Below are 15,915 nucleotides of genomic sequence, written 5' to 3'. Positions count from 1 at the left end.
TTGCGGATCTGCAATTTACGGACTGCAAAAAACGGAACGACCGTGTGCATGAGGCCTAAGAGCGATGGGTGGGCGGCTTGCACGTCCCCAGATGACTCCAGGTAGTATGTAACCAGAATATCGTTGTCACGCAACATGAGAATGTAACCCAATGCAAGGTGTGTGAGGAGAGTGTAATGCATAGAGGCAAAAACGTTATTTGCAAAATACACAATGTATGTTAGAAATGCAGCCCGGTGACTACATGACGCTTGGCGTCGTCAGGTGCCAGTGTTGAGGCCTATTGTGCACAGACTTTAGTGCATAGGCCACAGGGTTGGTGTCGGAGAGTGGGTGAACTCAGTTGTCTAGGGGCTCCCAGTCCACTTACATTTTCCTGTCTATCCCTGACCCAGCACTGGTCTCCATGGTGGGTGCAGGATTGGAAAAAGACGCTGAACAAAATTATCATAAGAGAGGATTCTTGTAAAAACAGGATAACAAAGTACCATTTACCCTTTCATTAGCCTAGACCACCAACATTTTTACTATTTATGAGGGTGTCTGGCCAGACTCTATACATCTCTTTGCAGCTAAAAGCCAATGGTCCAATCACACCCATATTCATGTTGCTGATGAGCATATTGCTGCCATAAAAGTCTGGTGTTAGGCGGTGCAACTGTTAGGACCCACTGATTTGGAAGGGTTTTTTCCAAGATTTTACAACTGATGACCTATCCTCAGGAGTGATCAATATCTGATCTGAGGGCCTACACTGAGGACCCACGCGATCAGCTGTTTGAGAAGGCATTGGCGCTCCTGTGAATGCGTGCCATCACTGGCCTAGGCAAACCTGCGAGAAGGCTGCGTCTATCAGAGGAGTGCTGATCAGCAGGGGTTCCGGGTGTCGGATACTGAAAGACCTATCCTGAGGGTAGGCGACCAGTTATAGGCTTCTTGCACACGAACATGTGCGCTCCGTGGCCGTTTTTTGGATCCGCAATACACAGGCACTGATCCGTGTGCAATGTTGCGTAAAGGAACCCTACGGAAGCACTACGGAGTGCTTCCGTGGTGTTTTGTCCTGTACTTCCGTTCTGCAAAAGATAGAACATGTCCATATTTTGCGGAACAGCCGGATCGCGGACCCATTAAAGTAAATGGGTCCTAGATCCGCTTCGGCTGCCCCACGGTGGGTGTTCGTGCATTGCGGCCCGCAGCACGGCCACGAAGCGCACACGTTTGTGTGCAAGAGGGCATAAAGTCTCTGGAAATATGGAAAGAGCCAAGCACACTCATTCAATATGCTCGCTACATTATATAGTGGTCACACCCTCTTCTTCTTGGGATCGTGGGCGGTCTAGTAGACAGGCCTCAATAGACCAGACAGTTATACATAAAATGTTCTTGAAACTCTAGAAAGAAGAATCCAAGAATGTCAAATTGTTCGATAAACTTGATACTGTGATTGTAAATCTGCAGTGCATCAGGGAATTAAGAGTAGGATTAATACTACGTGACTCCATTGTATCTTTAATAGACTTTTTATTTAAATCATTTTATTGGGTTTTCATATAAAACATACAAAGGATGAAAGCAACAACATCCATATAATATAACAAGAAAGAAACAGAACATCAGAAATAGTGTTTACAAGAAGACATCCCAATGCAGGCATATACAGAATTTCCCATACACTACTGTATTGAATCACAGTAGTGTATGGGAGAAGCAATGTAATAATTGTACGTTCAGGTCTTCTAGGGGAAATTAAGAAAGTAAAAATAAAAAGGTAAATATAAAAAAAAAGTTATGGGAGTCAGAATATGGTGACGAAAAGAAAAAAAAATATTTTTATACAGTTTTTTTTAAGTATTAAAACACAAGAAAAACTATATACATGTGGTAATCTCTGTAATCATACTGACCCAGAGAATTAAGATAACAGGTCAGTTTTACTGCATAGGGGATGCCATAAAAAGAAACTCGTAAAACTAAGGCCAAATTGTTTTCCATTTCTACCCCGTTTGGAATCTTTTTGCAGCTTCCCACTATATCATATGCAGTACTAAATGATGCCATTAAAAAGTTCAACTTGTCCCACAAATGACAAGCCTTCATATGGCTATGTGAATAGAAAATTAAAAACTAATGAAAAAGCAAAGACAGAAAATCACTGTGTCATGAAAGGATTAAAGGTAATGTGTCATCAGAAAATGACCTACTGCATTGTTTAAATCAAGTTTTAAATTTTTTTAAAATTTTTCCATGTCGTTATATTGTAAAAAAAATTACATAATCCTGCAATTTTCACATTCGCCACTAGGCCTAAAACATGTTTTCCCCTTAGTGACCACCCATACTTATTTTTATGGCGGTCAGCAAGGGGTCTTAGGCTGGGCTGATGCTTTTTTTCACAGCAGCTCATTCTAAGCCCTTCACGGGTCCTCCATGCAGCGGGAAATGGGTGCTTGGCTCTCACAGCCCGCACTGGCAGGAGTGCTGATCCAGACTGTTAAATGCTTTATATGCTGTGGGCAATGGCGCCCGCCGCATGTAAAGCACTCACAGAGGGAGCGGACTCCCTCTGTCTCCCATAGGCACCCCGCATCCCATCGCATGTGTGGAAGGCTGGGGTCTGATGTAGGCCCCAAACCAGCCTCGAGTAGTTTCCAGCAGGCTGTGCCTCTCTCCCGCAGCCTGCGGGTCAAGGTCAGTATAGCACTGACATTAAAAAGCAATGCACTATAGGAATAGTGCATTGCATTTTAAAGTCAATCAGAATGTTGTCTGTTATAGTCCACTTGTGGGACTATAAAGTGGTAAAAAAAAGTAAAAAAAAAAAACACTTATCAAACTAAAAAATTCCAGTAAAATATGCCTTTTTTCCATTGAAATTACGCATTTCAATGAAAAAAAAAATATATTTTTTAAATTCCCATATGTTTGGTCTCTCCGCATCCATAATGACCCACACTAAATAAACATAATGTAAATTATCCCCTACAGGGAACGCTGTAAAAAAAAAAAAAAAAAAGAATTACAGAATTGCTAATTTATAGTTACAAAATAAAAAACATAGCAAGCGCTCAAAAAGCGGAATTTACTCCAAAATGATATCATTGTTAACTACAAGTTATCCCACAAAAATCAAGCCCTCACACAACTCGAAAGAAAAAAAAAAGTTATGGGTCTTCGGAAGTGGCGATGCAAAAAGATTTGATTCCTTAAAAAAAAAAGGGGTTTTATCGCACAAAAGTAGTAAAACAGAAAAAAGCTATATGTATTTGGTATCACTGTAATCGTACTGACCCAGAGAATAAAGATATTATGTTATTTATACCAAAACGCCATAAAATTTATAGCATTAAAACGCAGTGGCAATATTGCTGTTTTTCCCCATCTCCCTCCCAGAAAGTGTTAATAAAAGTTAATCAGAAAGTTATGTGAACCCCAAAATCGCGCCATTAAAAGTACAACTTGTCCCACAAAAACAAGCCCTCATAAAGCTATATAGATGGAAAAATAAAAAAGTTATTGCTCTTGTAAAGCGACAATGAAAAAAAGGAAGAAAAATGCTTGGTAAGTAAGGCCCAAAACAGGCTGGTCACTAAGGGGTTAAGACTTTCTATTCTTTGTTAGCAGCTACACAGACCATACACTCAATGGACAATAGCTGATCCCATTGAGGCCGAATGCACACGGCCGTGGAACACGGACTTGAGCGGTCCGTGGTATCCCGGCCTGGCATTCTGCTGATTGGTTGCTCTGACGCCATGCGCTTCATGCAGCCGCTGCACTACAGTAATACACTGGTATGATCTATACGAGTGTATTACTGAAGTGCAGCATAAAGGGCACGGCGTCATAGCAACCAAAGACGCCATGCTCTCCTGCTGTCAGCAGGATGCCAGGCCGGGATACCACGGACCGCTCACATCCGTGTTCCGCAGCCGTGTGCATTCAGCCTGACTTGTATGAGAGTTTCTAGGCATGCGGTGTGGCCTGTGCAGAGGTCAAGAGGGAGACAATCAGCTGTGAATGATATCACCTAATAGGAATAGTGGATCCTGTCTTATCTATATAGAGGTGTTACTTGTCACTGTAATTCTGCCTGTGATGATGATAGCTACTGAAAAGTCAGCTGTGCAGAACATAAGATCATGACCTATTATTAGACCTAGTGGCCAGTGTGAAAAGTGCAGCATAACACTATGGGCTAGATTTATCATTACACTTACATCTCACTCCACTTTTACATGTCCAAAGTCACTTTTGGCTAAGTCAGATTTATTAATGGTCCTTTAATACTGTGATAAATGTGGTTTGACGGTAGCAGTTTATCTCTCAGTAAGCGGCTTTACAAAAGTCGCACGTCTTTACGAAAAAGTCGCATGTGCTATTAAAAAGTGAAGTGAAATTTTTTAAATTGTCGCAATATTAAATCTGTCTAGAGATTTATTTACATAAGAAAACACTCCCACTTTCAGAAAACTGGCGAGCATAGCACAAAGCAGAAAAAAGTCGCGAATTTTTGTGCAGTTTTAGCGATTGCGCAAAACTTTGCAACTTTTTCACTACATTATTTTGACGTGAGCTAATGATAAATCTGGCCCTATGAGATGTACTCCAGGTTTAGTCCACAAAAAAATATTTATTAAACCTTCCCTGTGGTTCTATGAAGTGGTCAAGGTCAGTAACTGTGGGATCTAGCATACAGGGACTTAATAGTTTTGGGCAGCTCTTAGGCAACATTCACGTGATCATGGGACATGACTTCAATGGGTCCTTGATTTGCCTGATGCTGCAAAATATAGGACACGTCCTATCTTTTGAAGTGCGGAGGCATGGACCCGGAAGCACATGGAAGGGCTTCCGTGTGTTTCAGTGTGCTTCTGGTTCCGTGTCTGTCGCAGAAGATAGCAAATCATAAATCCATTGAAGCCATTGGGTCTGCATCACGATGCTGAGTACACACAGCTGATCCGCGGTTTGCGATCTGCAACATTGGCATGACCATCCTTCAATTGTGTGAATGCTCCTTTAGGGTCCATTCACACGTCTGTAATGTATTGCGGATCTGCAATGGCAGAACACTGCTACTCTAGGATAAGGTGGTCTAAAGGTATTCAAATTCCTTCAGATCAATTAGTTTTCCCTCAAAGACCCCCTGCAGCATCTGGGACAGCTTCTGTGAATAGAAAGAGGTGGGGTCAGATTTGAGTACTTCGTAACTCTATGTCGGACAAAAGTGATACACACATGTCCATATACTCTTGGACAGACATGACGACCACATTACCCCCTTTATCTGAGGGCTTAATTACCAGCTTTTTGTTCGTGCTAAGGTGTTGTAATGCTTCCATTTCTGTAGACATAGTTTTTGTAGCCATATCCTAGTTCGATTCTCTCAAGGTCCCTAGTGACAGATCTCAAATAGAGGTCAATATTTGCCTCCCCTAAGGTTTTAGGGGGCATTTCAGTGCTCTTATTTTTCGGGGTGGTGAAGGGGCCCGGTCCCTTGGGGCGTTCACTTTCATCTAACAGTCCAATCAGATCATCATAAACCCTGTAGATCACTGGGTTCAAGCCCCAACTCTAAGCATCTCTTTCTGTCAGAGGAGCAGAAGATTTTATGCCATCTTAATTTTCTGATGAACAGGTGAAGGTCCTTCACCCATGCAAACAGGTTAAAACCGGGTGGTCGGTACAAAAGACAAGCCTTTCGCTAAAATGGCTTGTTCGGTATTAGATAGCACCACTCCTGACAGATTGAGGACCACTGAATTGGTACAAGATGAGATTAGTGCCTCTTGTTCTGTTGGGGCAGTAGTTATGCCCGGTCTCTCAGGGCATAAGAGTTCATAGGAGGTTGACCTAAAAAAGGTGTGGTGTTTATAGTGGAGGATATTGAGGAGAAGGAGGCACCCGAGTGTGGATGATTTTACCGCTTCTTGATGTTCCCCGCCCCGAGCAATCATACGTTCTTCCCCTGTTGTCTGAGGGTGTTAGGGGTCCCATTGTTTGGAGGGAAATTGCTGATTTCCCCTTGATTGGTATCTGGAAATGGAACTCCTAGATCAGGCATGTCCAAACTGCGGCCCTCCAGCTGTTGCAAAACTACAACTCCCAGCATGCCTGGATAGCTTCACCTATTAGGGCATGCTGGGAGTTGTAGTTTTGCAACAGCTGGAGGGACGCAGTTTGGACATGCCTGTCCTAGATCTACACCTACCTCGTCCTCTACCTCTCCAATTGGAATGACGGTTCTGATATTGTTGAGGTTGACTACAGGTCCTTCTAAAAAAATTAGCATATTGTGATAAAGTTCATTATTTTCTGTAATGTACTGATAAACATTAGACTTTCATATATTTTAGATTCATTACACACCAACTGAAGTAGTTCAAGCCTTTTATTGTTTTAATATTGATGATTTTGGCATACATGAAAACCCAAAATTCCTATCTAAAAAAAATTGCATATTTCATCCGACCAATAAAAGAAAAGTCTTAAAAAAAAAGGTCAACCTTCAAATAATTATGTTCAGTTATGCACTCAATACTTGGTCGGGAATCCTTTTGCAGAAATGACTGCTTCAATGCGGCGTGGCATGGAGGCCATCAGCCTGTGGCACTGCTGAGGTGTTATGGAGGCCCAGGATGCTTCGATAGCGGCCTTAAGCTCATCCAGAGTGTTGGGTCTTGCGTCTCTCAACTTTCTCTTCCCAATATCCCACAGATTCTCTATGGGGTTCAGGAGAGTTGGCAGGCCAATTGAGCACAGTAATACCATGGTCAGTAAACCATTTACCAGTGGTTTTGGCACTGTGAGCAGGTGCCAGGTCGTGCTGAAAAATGAAATCTTCATCTCCATAAAGCTTTTCAGCAGATGGAAGCATGAAGTGCTCCAAAATCTCCTGATAGCTAGCTGCATTGACCCTGCCCTTGATAAAACACAGTGGACCAACACCAGCAGCTGACATGGCACCCCAGACCATCACTGACTGTGGGTACTTGACACTGGACTTCAGGCATTTTGGCATTTCCCTCTCCCCAGTCTTCCTCCAGACTCTGGCACCTTGATTTCCGAATGACATGCAACAGTCCAGTGCTGCTTCTCTGTAGCCCAGGTCAGGCGCTTCTGCCGCTGTTTCTGGTTCAAAAGTGGCTTGACCTGGGGAATGTGGCACCTGTAGCCCATTTCCTGCACACGCCTGTACACGGTGGCTCTGGATGTTTCTACTCCAGACTTAGTCCACTGCTTCCGCAGATCCCCCAAGGTCTGGAATCGGTCCTTCTCCACAATCTTACTCAGGGTCCGGTCACCTCTTCTCGTTGTGCAGCGTTTTCTGACACACTTTTTCCTTCCCACAGACTTCCCACTGAGGTGCCTTGATACAGCACTCTGGGAACAGCCTATTCGTTTAGAAATGTCTTTCTGTGTCTTACCCTCTTGCTTAAGGGTGTCAATGATGGCCTTCTGGACAGCAGTCAGGTCGGCAGTCTTACCCATGATTGCGGTTTTGAGTAATGAACCAGGCTGGGAGTTTTTAAAAGCCTCAGGAATCTTTTGCAGGTGTTTAGAGTTAATTAGTTGATTCAGAAGATTACGTTAATAGCTCGTTTAGAGAACCTTTTCATGATATGCTAATTTTTTTAGATAGGAATTTTGGGTTTTCATGAGCTGTATGCCAAAATCATCAATATTAAAACAATAAAAGGCTTGAACTACTTCAGTTGGTGTGTAATGAATCTAAAATATATGAAAGTCTAATGTTTATCAGTACATTACAGAAAATAATGAACTTTATCACAATATGCAAATTGTTTGAGAAGGACCTGTACATAGTAATTAGATCTCCCCTCCGTCATCTTTTTTCTAAAGTGAATAACCCTAATTTTGATAATCTTTCAGGGTACTCTAGTTGCCCCATTCCAGTTATTACTTTAGTTGCCCTCCTCTGGACCCTCTCCAGCTCTGCTATGTCTGCCTTGTTGACAGGAGCCCAGAACTGTACACAGTACTCCATCTGTGGTCTGACTAATGATTTGTAAAGTGGTAGGACTATGTTCTCATCACGGGCATCTATGCCCCTGCTGATGCAACCCATTGTCCTATTGGCCTTGGCAGCAGCTGCCTGACACTGTTTTCTGCAGCTTAGTTTGCTGTTTATTAAAATTCCTAGATCCTTTTCCATGTCAGTGTTACAGAGTGTTTTACCATTTAGTATGTATGGGTGACTTGCATTATTCCTTCCCATGTGCATAACCTTACATTTGTCAATGTTAAACCTCATCTGCCACTTATCTGCCCAAGCCTCCAATCTATCCAGATCGCTCTGTAGTAGTATACTGTCCTCTTCAGTGTTAATTACTTTACACAGTTTAGTGACATCTGCGAAAATTGATACTTTACTATGCAAGCCTTCTACAAGATCATTAATAAATATATTGAAGAGAATAGGGCCCAATACTGACCCCTGAGGTACTCCACTAGTGACAGTGACCCAATCTGAGTGTGTACAGTTAATAACCACCCTCTGTTTTCTATCACTCAGCCAGTTACTTACCCACATACAGGCGTTTTCTCCCAGTCCGAGCATTCTCATTTTATATACTAACCTTTTATGCTGTACAGTGTCAAATGCTCTGGAGAAGTCCAGATATACGATATCCATTGATTCGCCGCTGTCAAGTCTAGAACTTACCTCATAAATAAACGATACTCCCCTACAACAACCGACCAGGTCGGGTTCCATCCCGCACTCCGGCCCCTGTCACGGCTGGTCACATAGTATAGACCGGCCCCATGCCCGCATGTGACACCGATCATGTGACTGAACGCGCAAACATAAAGAATGGCGAGCCACAGATCGCAAAACATACCATTAAGTATAATAATAATCAATATCAAGTACTGATGAATACAAATGAGCGGTACTGGGGGGAAAGGAAGGGAGGGGGGGGAATGTTACTGGTACATAGTGAGAGACCCACAAAAAAAATCCCCAGGCAGATACAGACGTGGACAAAATTGTTGGTACCCTTTGGTCAATGAAAGAAAAAGTCACAATGGTCACAGAAATAACTTTAATCTGACAAAAGTAATAATAAATTAAAATTCTATAAATGTTAACCAATGAAAGTCAGACATTGTTTTTCAACCATGCTTCAACAGAATTATGTAAAAAAATAAACTCATGAAACAGGCATGGACAAAAATGATGGTACCCCTAGAAAACACAGAACATAATGTGACCAAAGGGACATGTTAATTCAAGGTGTGTCCACTAATTAGCATCACAGGTGTCTACAACCTTGTAATCAGCCATTGGGCCTATATATATGGCTCCAGGTAATCACTGTGTTGTTTGGTGATATGGTGTGTACCACACTCGACATGGACCAGAGGAAGCAAAGGAAAGAGCTGTCTCAAGAGATCAGAAAGAAAATTATAGACAAGCATGTTAAAGGTAAAGGCTATAAGACCATCTCCAAGCAACTAGATGTTCCTGTGAGTACAGTTGCACATATTATTCATAAGTTTAAGATCCATGGGACTGTAGCCAACCTCCCTGGACGTGGCCGCAGGAGGAAAATTGATGACAAATCTAAGAGACGGATAATCCGAATGGTAACAAAAGAGCCTAGAAAGACTTCTAAAGAGATTCAAGGTGAACTTCATGCTCAAGGAACATCAGTGTCAGATCGCACCATCCGTCGTTGTTTGAGCCAAAGTGGACTACATGGGAGACGACCAAGGAGGACACCATTGTTGAAAACGAATCATAAAAAAGCAAGACTGGAATATGCCAAACTACATGTTGACAAGCCACAAAGCTTCTGGGAGAATGTCCTGTGGACAGATGAGACAAAAATCGAAGTTTTTGCCAAGGCACATCAGCTGTATGTTCACAGACGAAAAAATGAAGCATATCAAGAAAAGAACACTGTCCCTACTGTGAAACATGGAGGAGGCTCTGTTATGTTCTGGGGCTGCTTTGCTGCGTCTGGCACAGGGTGTCTTGAATCTGTGCAGGGTACAATGAAATCTCAAGACTATCAAGGAATTCTAGAGAGAAATGTACTAGCCAGTGTCAGAAAGCTTGGTCTCAGTCGCAGGTCATGGGTCTTGCAACAGGACAATGACCCAAAACACACCGCTAAAAACACCCAAGAATGGCTAAGAGGAAAAAATTGGACTATTCTAAAGTGGCCTTCTATGAGCCCTGACCTCAATCCTATTGAGCATCTTTGGAAGGAGCTGAAACATGCAGTCTGGAAAAGGCACCCTTCAAACCGGACACAACTGGAGCAGTTTGCTCATGAGGAGTGGGCCAAAATACCTGCTGAGAGGTGCAGATGTCTCATTGACAGTTACAGGAAGCGTTTGATTGCAGTGATTGCCTCAAAAGGTTGCGCAACAAAATATTAAGTTAGGGGTACCATCATTTTTGTCCATGCCTGTTTCATGAGTTTATTTTTTTACATAATTCTGTTGAAGCATGGTTGAAAAACAATGTCTGACTTTCATTGGTTAACATTTATAGAATTTTAATTTATTATTACTTTTGTCAGATTAAAGTTATTTCTGTGACCATTGTGACTTTTTCTTTCATTGACCAAAGGGTACCAACAATTTTGTCCACGTCTGTATATAAACACAGACCCTGAATACCAGTGTGGGAATGGCTACCAATTCCCTATTAGAGGTTGATTCACTGAAACCAAGATACTGGCCCGATTGAAGGATATTTTGGTTGGCAGGTTTACAAAAAACATGAAAAAATCAACGTTATCATTGAGACCCACAGGCATAGTTGTGTTTAGTGTGTGGATCCACTTGGACTCATTTTGTTTGAGAATTCTATCGAAGTCTCCGCCCCTAATCGAATGTTTAATGGTCGGTATCATAGAGAACCTTATTGTTCCCGTAATCCCTTCATGATGGAGTACAGCACGTCTAGAAAGTGGTTTGTCACGTTTGTCACGATATCTCCAATATGTTCAAGAATTCTCTTCTTGAACACTCTGCATGTTATGCTCACACAAACAGCTGTACTACAAGTACACACCTGAGATTATTTATTTCAGTAATCCAACGTAAAAGGTGAAACTAACATATGTACGGCATACATATTAGGACATCGTCAGACATCATCCACAACTCCATCCTCCGTCAGGCAAAACTCCCTCCTACCTCAGACTTTAGACAAAACTCTGTCCTCCCTCATCAAAAACTCCATCCTCCCTCAGACATCAGCCAAAACTCCATCAGACCTTAGAGATCAGCCAAAACTCCATCAGACCTTAGAGATCAGCCAAAACTCCATCCTCCCTCATCCGAAACTCAGTTGTCCCTCATCCAAAACTCCGTCCTCCCTCATCCAAAACGCCGTCAGACATCAGCCAAAACGCCGTCCTCCCTCAGACATCAGCCAAAACTCCGTCCTCCCTCAGACATCAGCCAAAACTCCGTCCTCCCTCAGACATCAGCCAAAACTCCGTCCTCCCTCAGACATCAGCCAAAACTCCGTCCTCCCTCAGACATCAGCCAAAACTCTGTCCTCCCTCATCCAAAAGTCCGTCAGACATCAGCCAAAACTCCGTCAGACATCAGCCAAAACTCCGTCAGACATCAGCCAAAACTCCGTCAGACATCAGCCAAAACTCCGTCAGACATCAGCCAAAACTCCGTCAGACATCAGCCAAAACTCCGTCAGACATCAGCCAAAACTCCGTCAGACATCAGCCAAAACTCCGTCAGACATCAGCCACTCTGTCCTCCCTAACTAAAAATATGCCCTACTACACACACTCTTCACCTGATGGAGCTGCTAGCTGCTGGAGAGGCAAAGGACCTGTGATGATGTCATGACCATGTGACGAGTCACGTGTGTGGGAGGGGTCAGATGTGCACAGCAGATGGTAGAGTGTACAGAACTGTAGCCATCAAATAGAGCTGTGTACTAGAGATGTGTGTGTAACCTGCATGTAGCAGTGCTGTGTACTGTGTAGTAGAGCTGTATGTGTAACTTGCATGTAGCAGAGCGGTGTACTGTGTAGCAGAGCTGTATGTGTAACTTGCATGTAGCAGAGCTGTGTACTGTGTAGCAGATCTGTATGTGTACCCTGCATGTAGCAGAGCTGTGTACTGTGTAGCAGGGCTGTATGTGTAACCTGCATGTAGCAGTGCTTTGTACTGTGTAGCAGAGCTGTATGTGTAACCTGCATGTAGTAGAGCTGTGTACTGTGCAGCAGTGCTGTATGTGTAACCTGCAAGTAGCAGTGCTGTGTACTGTGCAGCAGTGCTGTATGTGTAACCTGCATGTAGCAGTGCTGTGTACTGTGTAGCAGTGCTGTATGTGTAACCTGCATGTAGCAGTGCTGTGTACTGTGTAGCAGTGCTGTATGTGTAACCTGCATGTAGCAGTGCTGTGTACTGTGTAGCAGTGCTGTATGTGTAACCTGCATCTAGCAGAGCTGTGTACTGTGTAGCAGAGCTGTTTGTGTAACCTGCATGTAGCAGAGCTGTGTACTGTGTAGCACAGCTGTATGTGTAACCTGCATGTAGCAGAGCTGTATGTGTAACCTGCATGTAGCAGTTCTGTATGTGTAACCTGCATGTAGCAGAGCTGTATGTATAACCTGCATGTAGCAGAGCTGTGTACTGTGTAGCAGAGCTGTATGTGTAACCTGCATGTAGCAGTGCTGTGTACTGTGTAGCACTGCTGTATATGTAGCTTGCATGTAGCAGAGCTGTGTACTTAGTAGCAGAGCTGTATGTGTAACCTGCATGTAGCAGAGCTGTGTACTGTGTAGCAGAGCTGTATGTGTAACCTGCATTTAGCAGAACTGTATGTGTACCCTGCATGTAGCAGAGCTTTGTACTGTGTAGCAGAGCTGTATGTGTAACCTGTATGTAGCAGAGCTGTATGTGTAACCTGCATGTAGTAGAGCTGTGTACTGTGTAGCAGAGCTGTATGTGTAACCTGCATGTAGCAGTGTACTGTGTAGTAGAGCTGTATGTGTAACCTGCATGTAGCAGAGCTGTGTACTGTGTAGCAGAGCTGTATGTGTAACCTACATGTAGCAGTGCTGGTTACTGTGTAGCAGATCTGTATGTGTACCCTGCATGTAGCAGAACTGTGTACTGTGTAGCAGAGCTGTATGTGTAACCTGCATGTAGCAGAGCTGTCTACTGTGTAGCAGAGCTGTGTACTGTGTAGCAGAGCTGTATGTGTAACCTGCATGTAGCAGTGTACTGTGTAGCAGAGCTGTATGTGTAACCTGCATGTAGCAGAGCTGTGTACTGTGTAGCAGAGCTGTATGTGTAACCTGCATGTAGCAGTGCTGTGTACTGTGTAGCAGATCTGTATGTGTACCCTGCATGTAGCAGAGCTGTGTACTGTGTAGCAGAGCTGTATGTGTAACCTGCATGTAGCAGAGCTGTGTACTGTGTAGCAGAGCTGTATGTGTAACCTGCATGTAGCAGTGCTGTGTACTGTGCAGCAGTGCTGTATGTGTAACCTGCATGTAGCAGTGCTGTGTACTGTGTAGCAGTGCTGTATGTGTAACCTGTATGTAGCAGTGCTGTGTACTGTGTAGCAGAGCTGTATGTGTAGCCTGCATGTAGCAGAGCTGTGTACTGTGTAGCAGAGCTGTTTGTGTAACCTGCATGTAGCAGAAATGTGTACTGTGTAGCACAGCTGTATGTGTAACCTGCATGTAGCAAAGCTGTATGTGTAACCTGCATGTAGCAGAGCTTTGTACTGTGTAGCAAAGCTGTATGTGTAACCTGCATGTAGCAGAGCTGTGTACTGTGTAGCAGAGCTGTATGTGTAATCTGCATGTAGCAGTGCTGTGTACTGTGTAGCAGAGCTGTATGTATAACCTGCATGTAGCAGAGCTGTATGTGTAACCTGCATGTAGCAGTGCTAAATACTGTGTAGCACAGCTGTATGTGTAACCTGCATGTAGCAGATTTGTGTACTGTGTATCAGAGCTGTATGTGTAACCTGCATGTAGCAGAGCTGTATTTGTAACCTGCATGTAGCAGTGCTGTGTACTGTGTAGCAGAGCTGTATGTGTAACCTGCAGGTAGCGGTGCTGTGTACTGTGTAGCAGAGATGTGTACTGTGTTACAGAGATGTGTGTGTAACCTGCATGTAGCAGAGCTGTGTACTGTGTTACAGAGATGTGTGTGTAACCTAGGAACTATAAAAAAGTGTAAAAAACCCCCATTAAAATTCAGATCACCCCCCTTTTCCCAAAATAAAAATAAAAGAACTAAAAAAATACACATCATGGGTGTCGCAATGTGTAAAAACACCCATTGTATAAAAATATATTCCCCATACAGCAAACAGCAAAACAGAAAAAAAAGTCCAAATGTCCGATTCGCCGTTTTTGGTCGCTTCATTTGCTACAAAAATTTAAATAAAAAGTGATCAAAAACTCTTAAACACCCGAGAATGGTATCAGTGAAAAGTTCAGATTGCCCTGCAAAAAATGAGCCCCCACCCAGATCCGTACACATCCGTACACATGAATGGGTCCGTGAGCATGTTCTACTTTTTTGCTGTGCGGAGGCACGGCCAGAAACACCACGGAAGCACTCTGTAGTGCTTCTGTGGGGATCCGATCCATGTTTCCGTTCCGTTCAAGTGAATAGGTCGACATCACGGATGTGGGATGCACACGGCTGGTGCCCTGTGTCCACAATACAACCACAGGCACACAGCGGCCATGGTGCACATCCTCTTATGCTTTCCAGATTCCACAGATTGATATCACACAGCTACTTACAGTTGTGCTGATAAGTTTACATACCCTTGCAGAATTTATGATTTCTTAAAGGGGTATTCTCATCTTCCCTTTTCATACTTACCTTCCTTGAGCGCGACGTTCACTTCCTGGATTTTACTCCCGGCCGGGCCGCGCTTGCGCAGAAGACTGAAGATTTTCTCACGGCTGGGCCGCTCAATGTCCAGAACCCGCACGCCGCCGCGCATGTGCCATGGTGACTTATTCCTGGCCTGTATAGTACAGAGTCGGCATGCGCGTTCGTGGCTCTGTACCATACTGGCCAGGAAGAAGTCATCATGGCGCATGCGCGGCGGCATGCGCATTCAGGACATTGCGCGGCCCGGCGGGATTCGACAGGAGAGGTGGCCGTAACCAGGGGAGACCAAAGACAACATCAGGTAAGAGGTGACTTATTTTCTAAAAAAGGGTGGGAATTGGGTAATAAAATGTATTTAGAAAAATGATCACTGTCAAATCATTAACAGATTTAACAGTGATCATTAAAATGAGAATACCCCTTTAACCATTGTTCAGAGAATATGAATAATAACACGGACACTTTTCTCTCGCTCATGGTTAGTGGTCGGCTGAAGCCATTTATGTCAAACAACTGTGTTTACTCTTTATAAATCATAATCACAACACAAACTCCCCAAATGACCCTGATCAGAAGTTTACACACCCCAGTTCTTAATACCATGTATTGCCTCCTTTAACATCAATGACAGCTTGAAGTCTTTTGTGGTAGTTGTGGATGAGGCTCCTTATTTTCTCAGATGGTAAAACTTCCCATTCTTCCTGTTGAAAAAAAAAAAGCAATTCCACCACAGTTTTACGGGATTTTTATTTACGACATTCGATGTGCGATAAAACTGACTGGTTACTTTTATTCTACAGGTCAGATCGAATCCGGCGAAACCTTGTATGTATCGTTTTTCTTGCGTTTTAATAGTGATAAAAATAAAATTAAAAAAATCAGATTTATTTTTTTGTCGCCATATTTTGAGCCCTATAACTTTTTTGTAATTATGTGTAGGGAGCTGGGTGGGGCCCATTTTTTTGCGGGGCAATCTGAACTTTTCACTGATACCATTCTGGGGTGTTTAAGACTTTTTGATCACTTTTT

Source organism: Bufo gargarizans, chromosome 1 (genome assembly GCF_014858855.1).
Source record: "Bufo gargarizans isolate SCDJY-AF-19 chromosome 1, ASM1485885v1, whole genome shotgun sequence".
Taxonomy (NCBI): domain Eukaryota; kingdom Metazoa; phylum Chordata; class Amphibia; order Anura; family Bufonidae; genus Bufo; species Bufo gargarizans.
Note: the sequence above shows the minus strand (reverse complement) of the source record.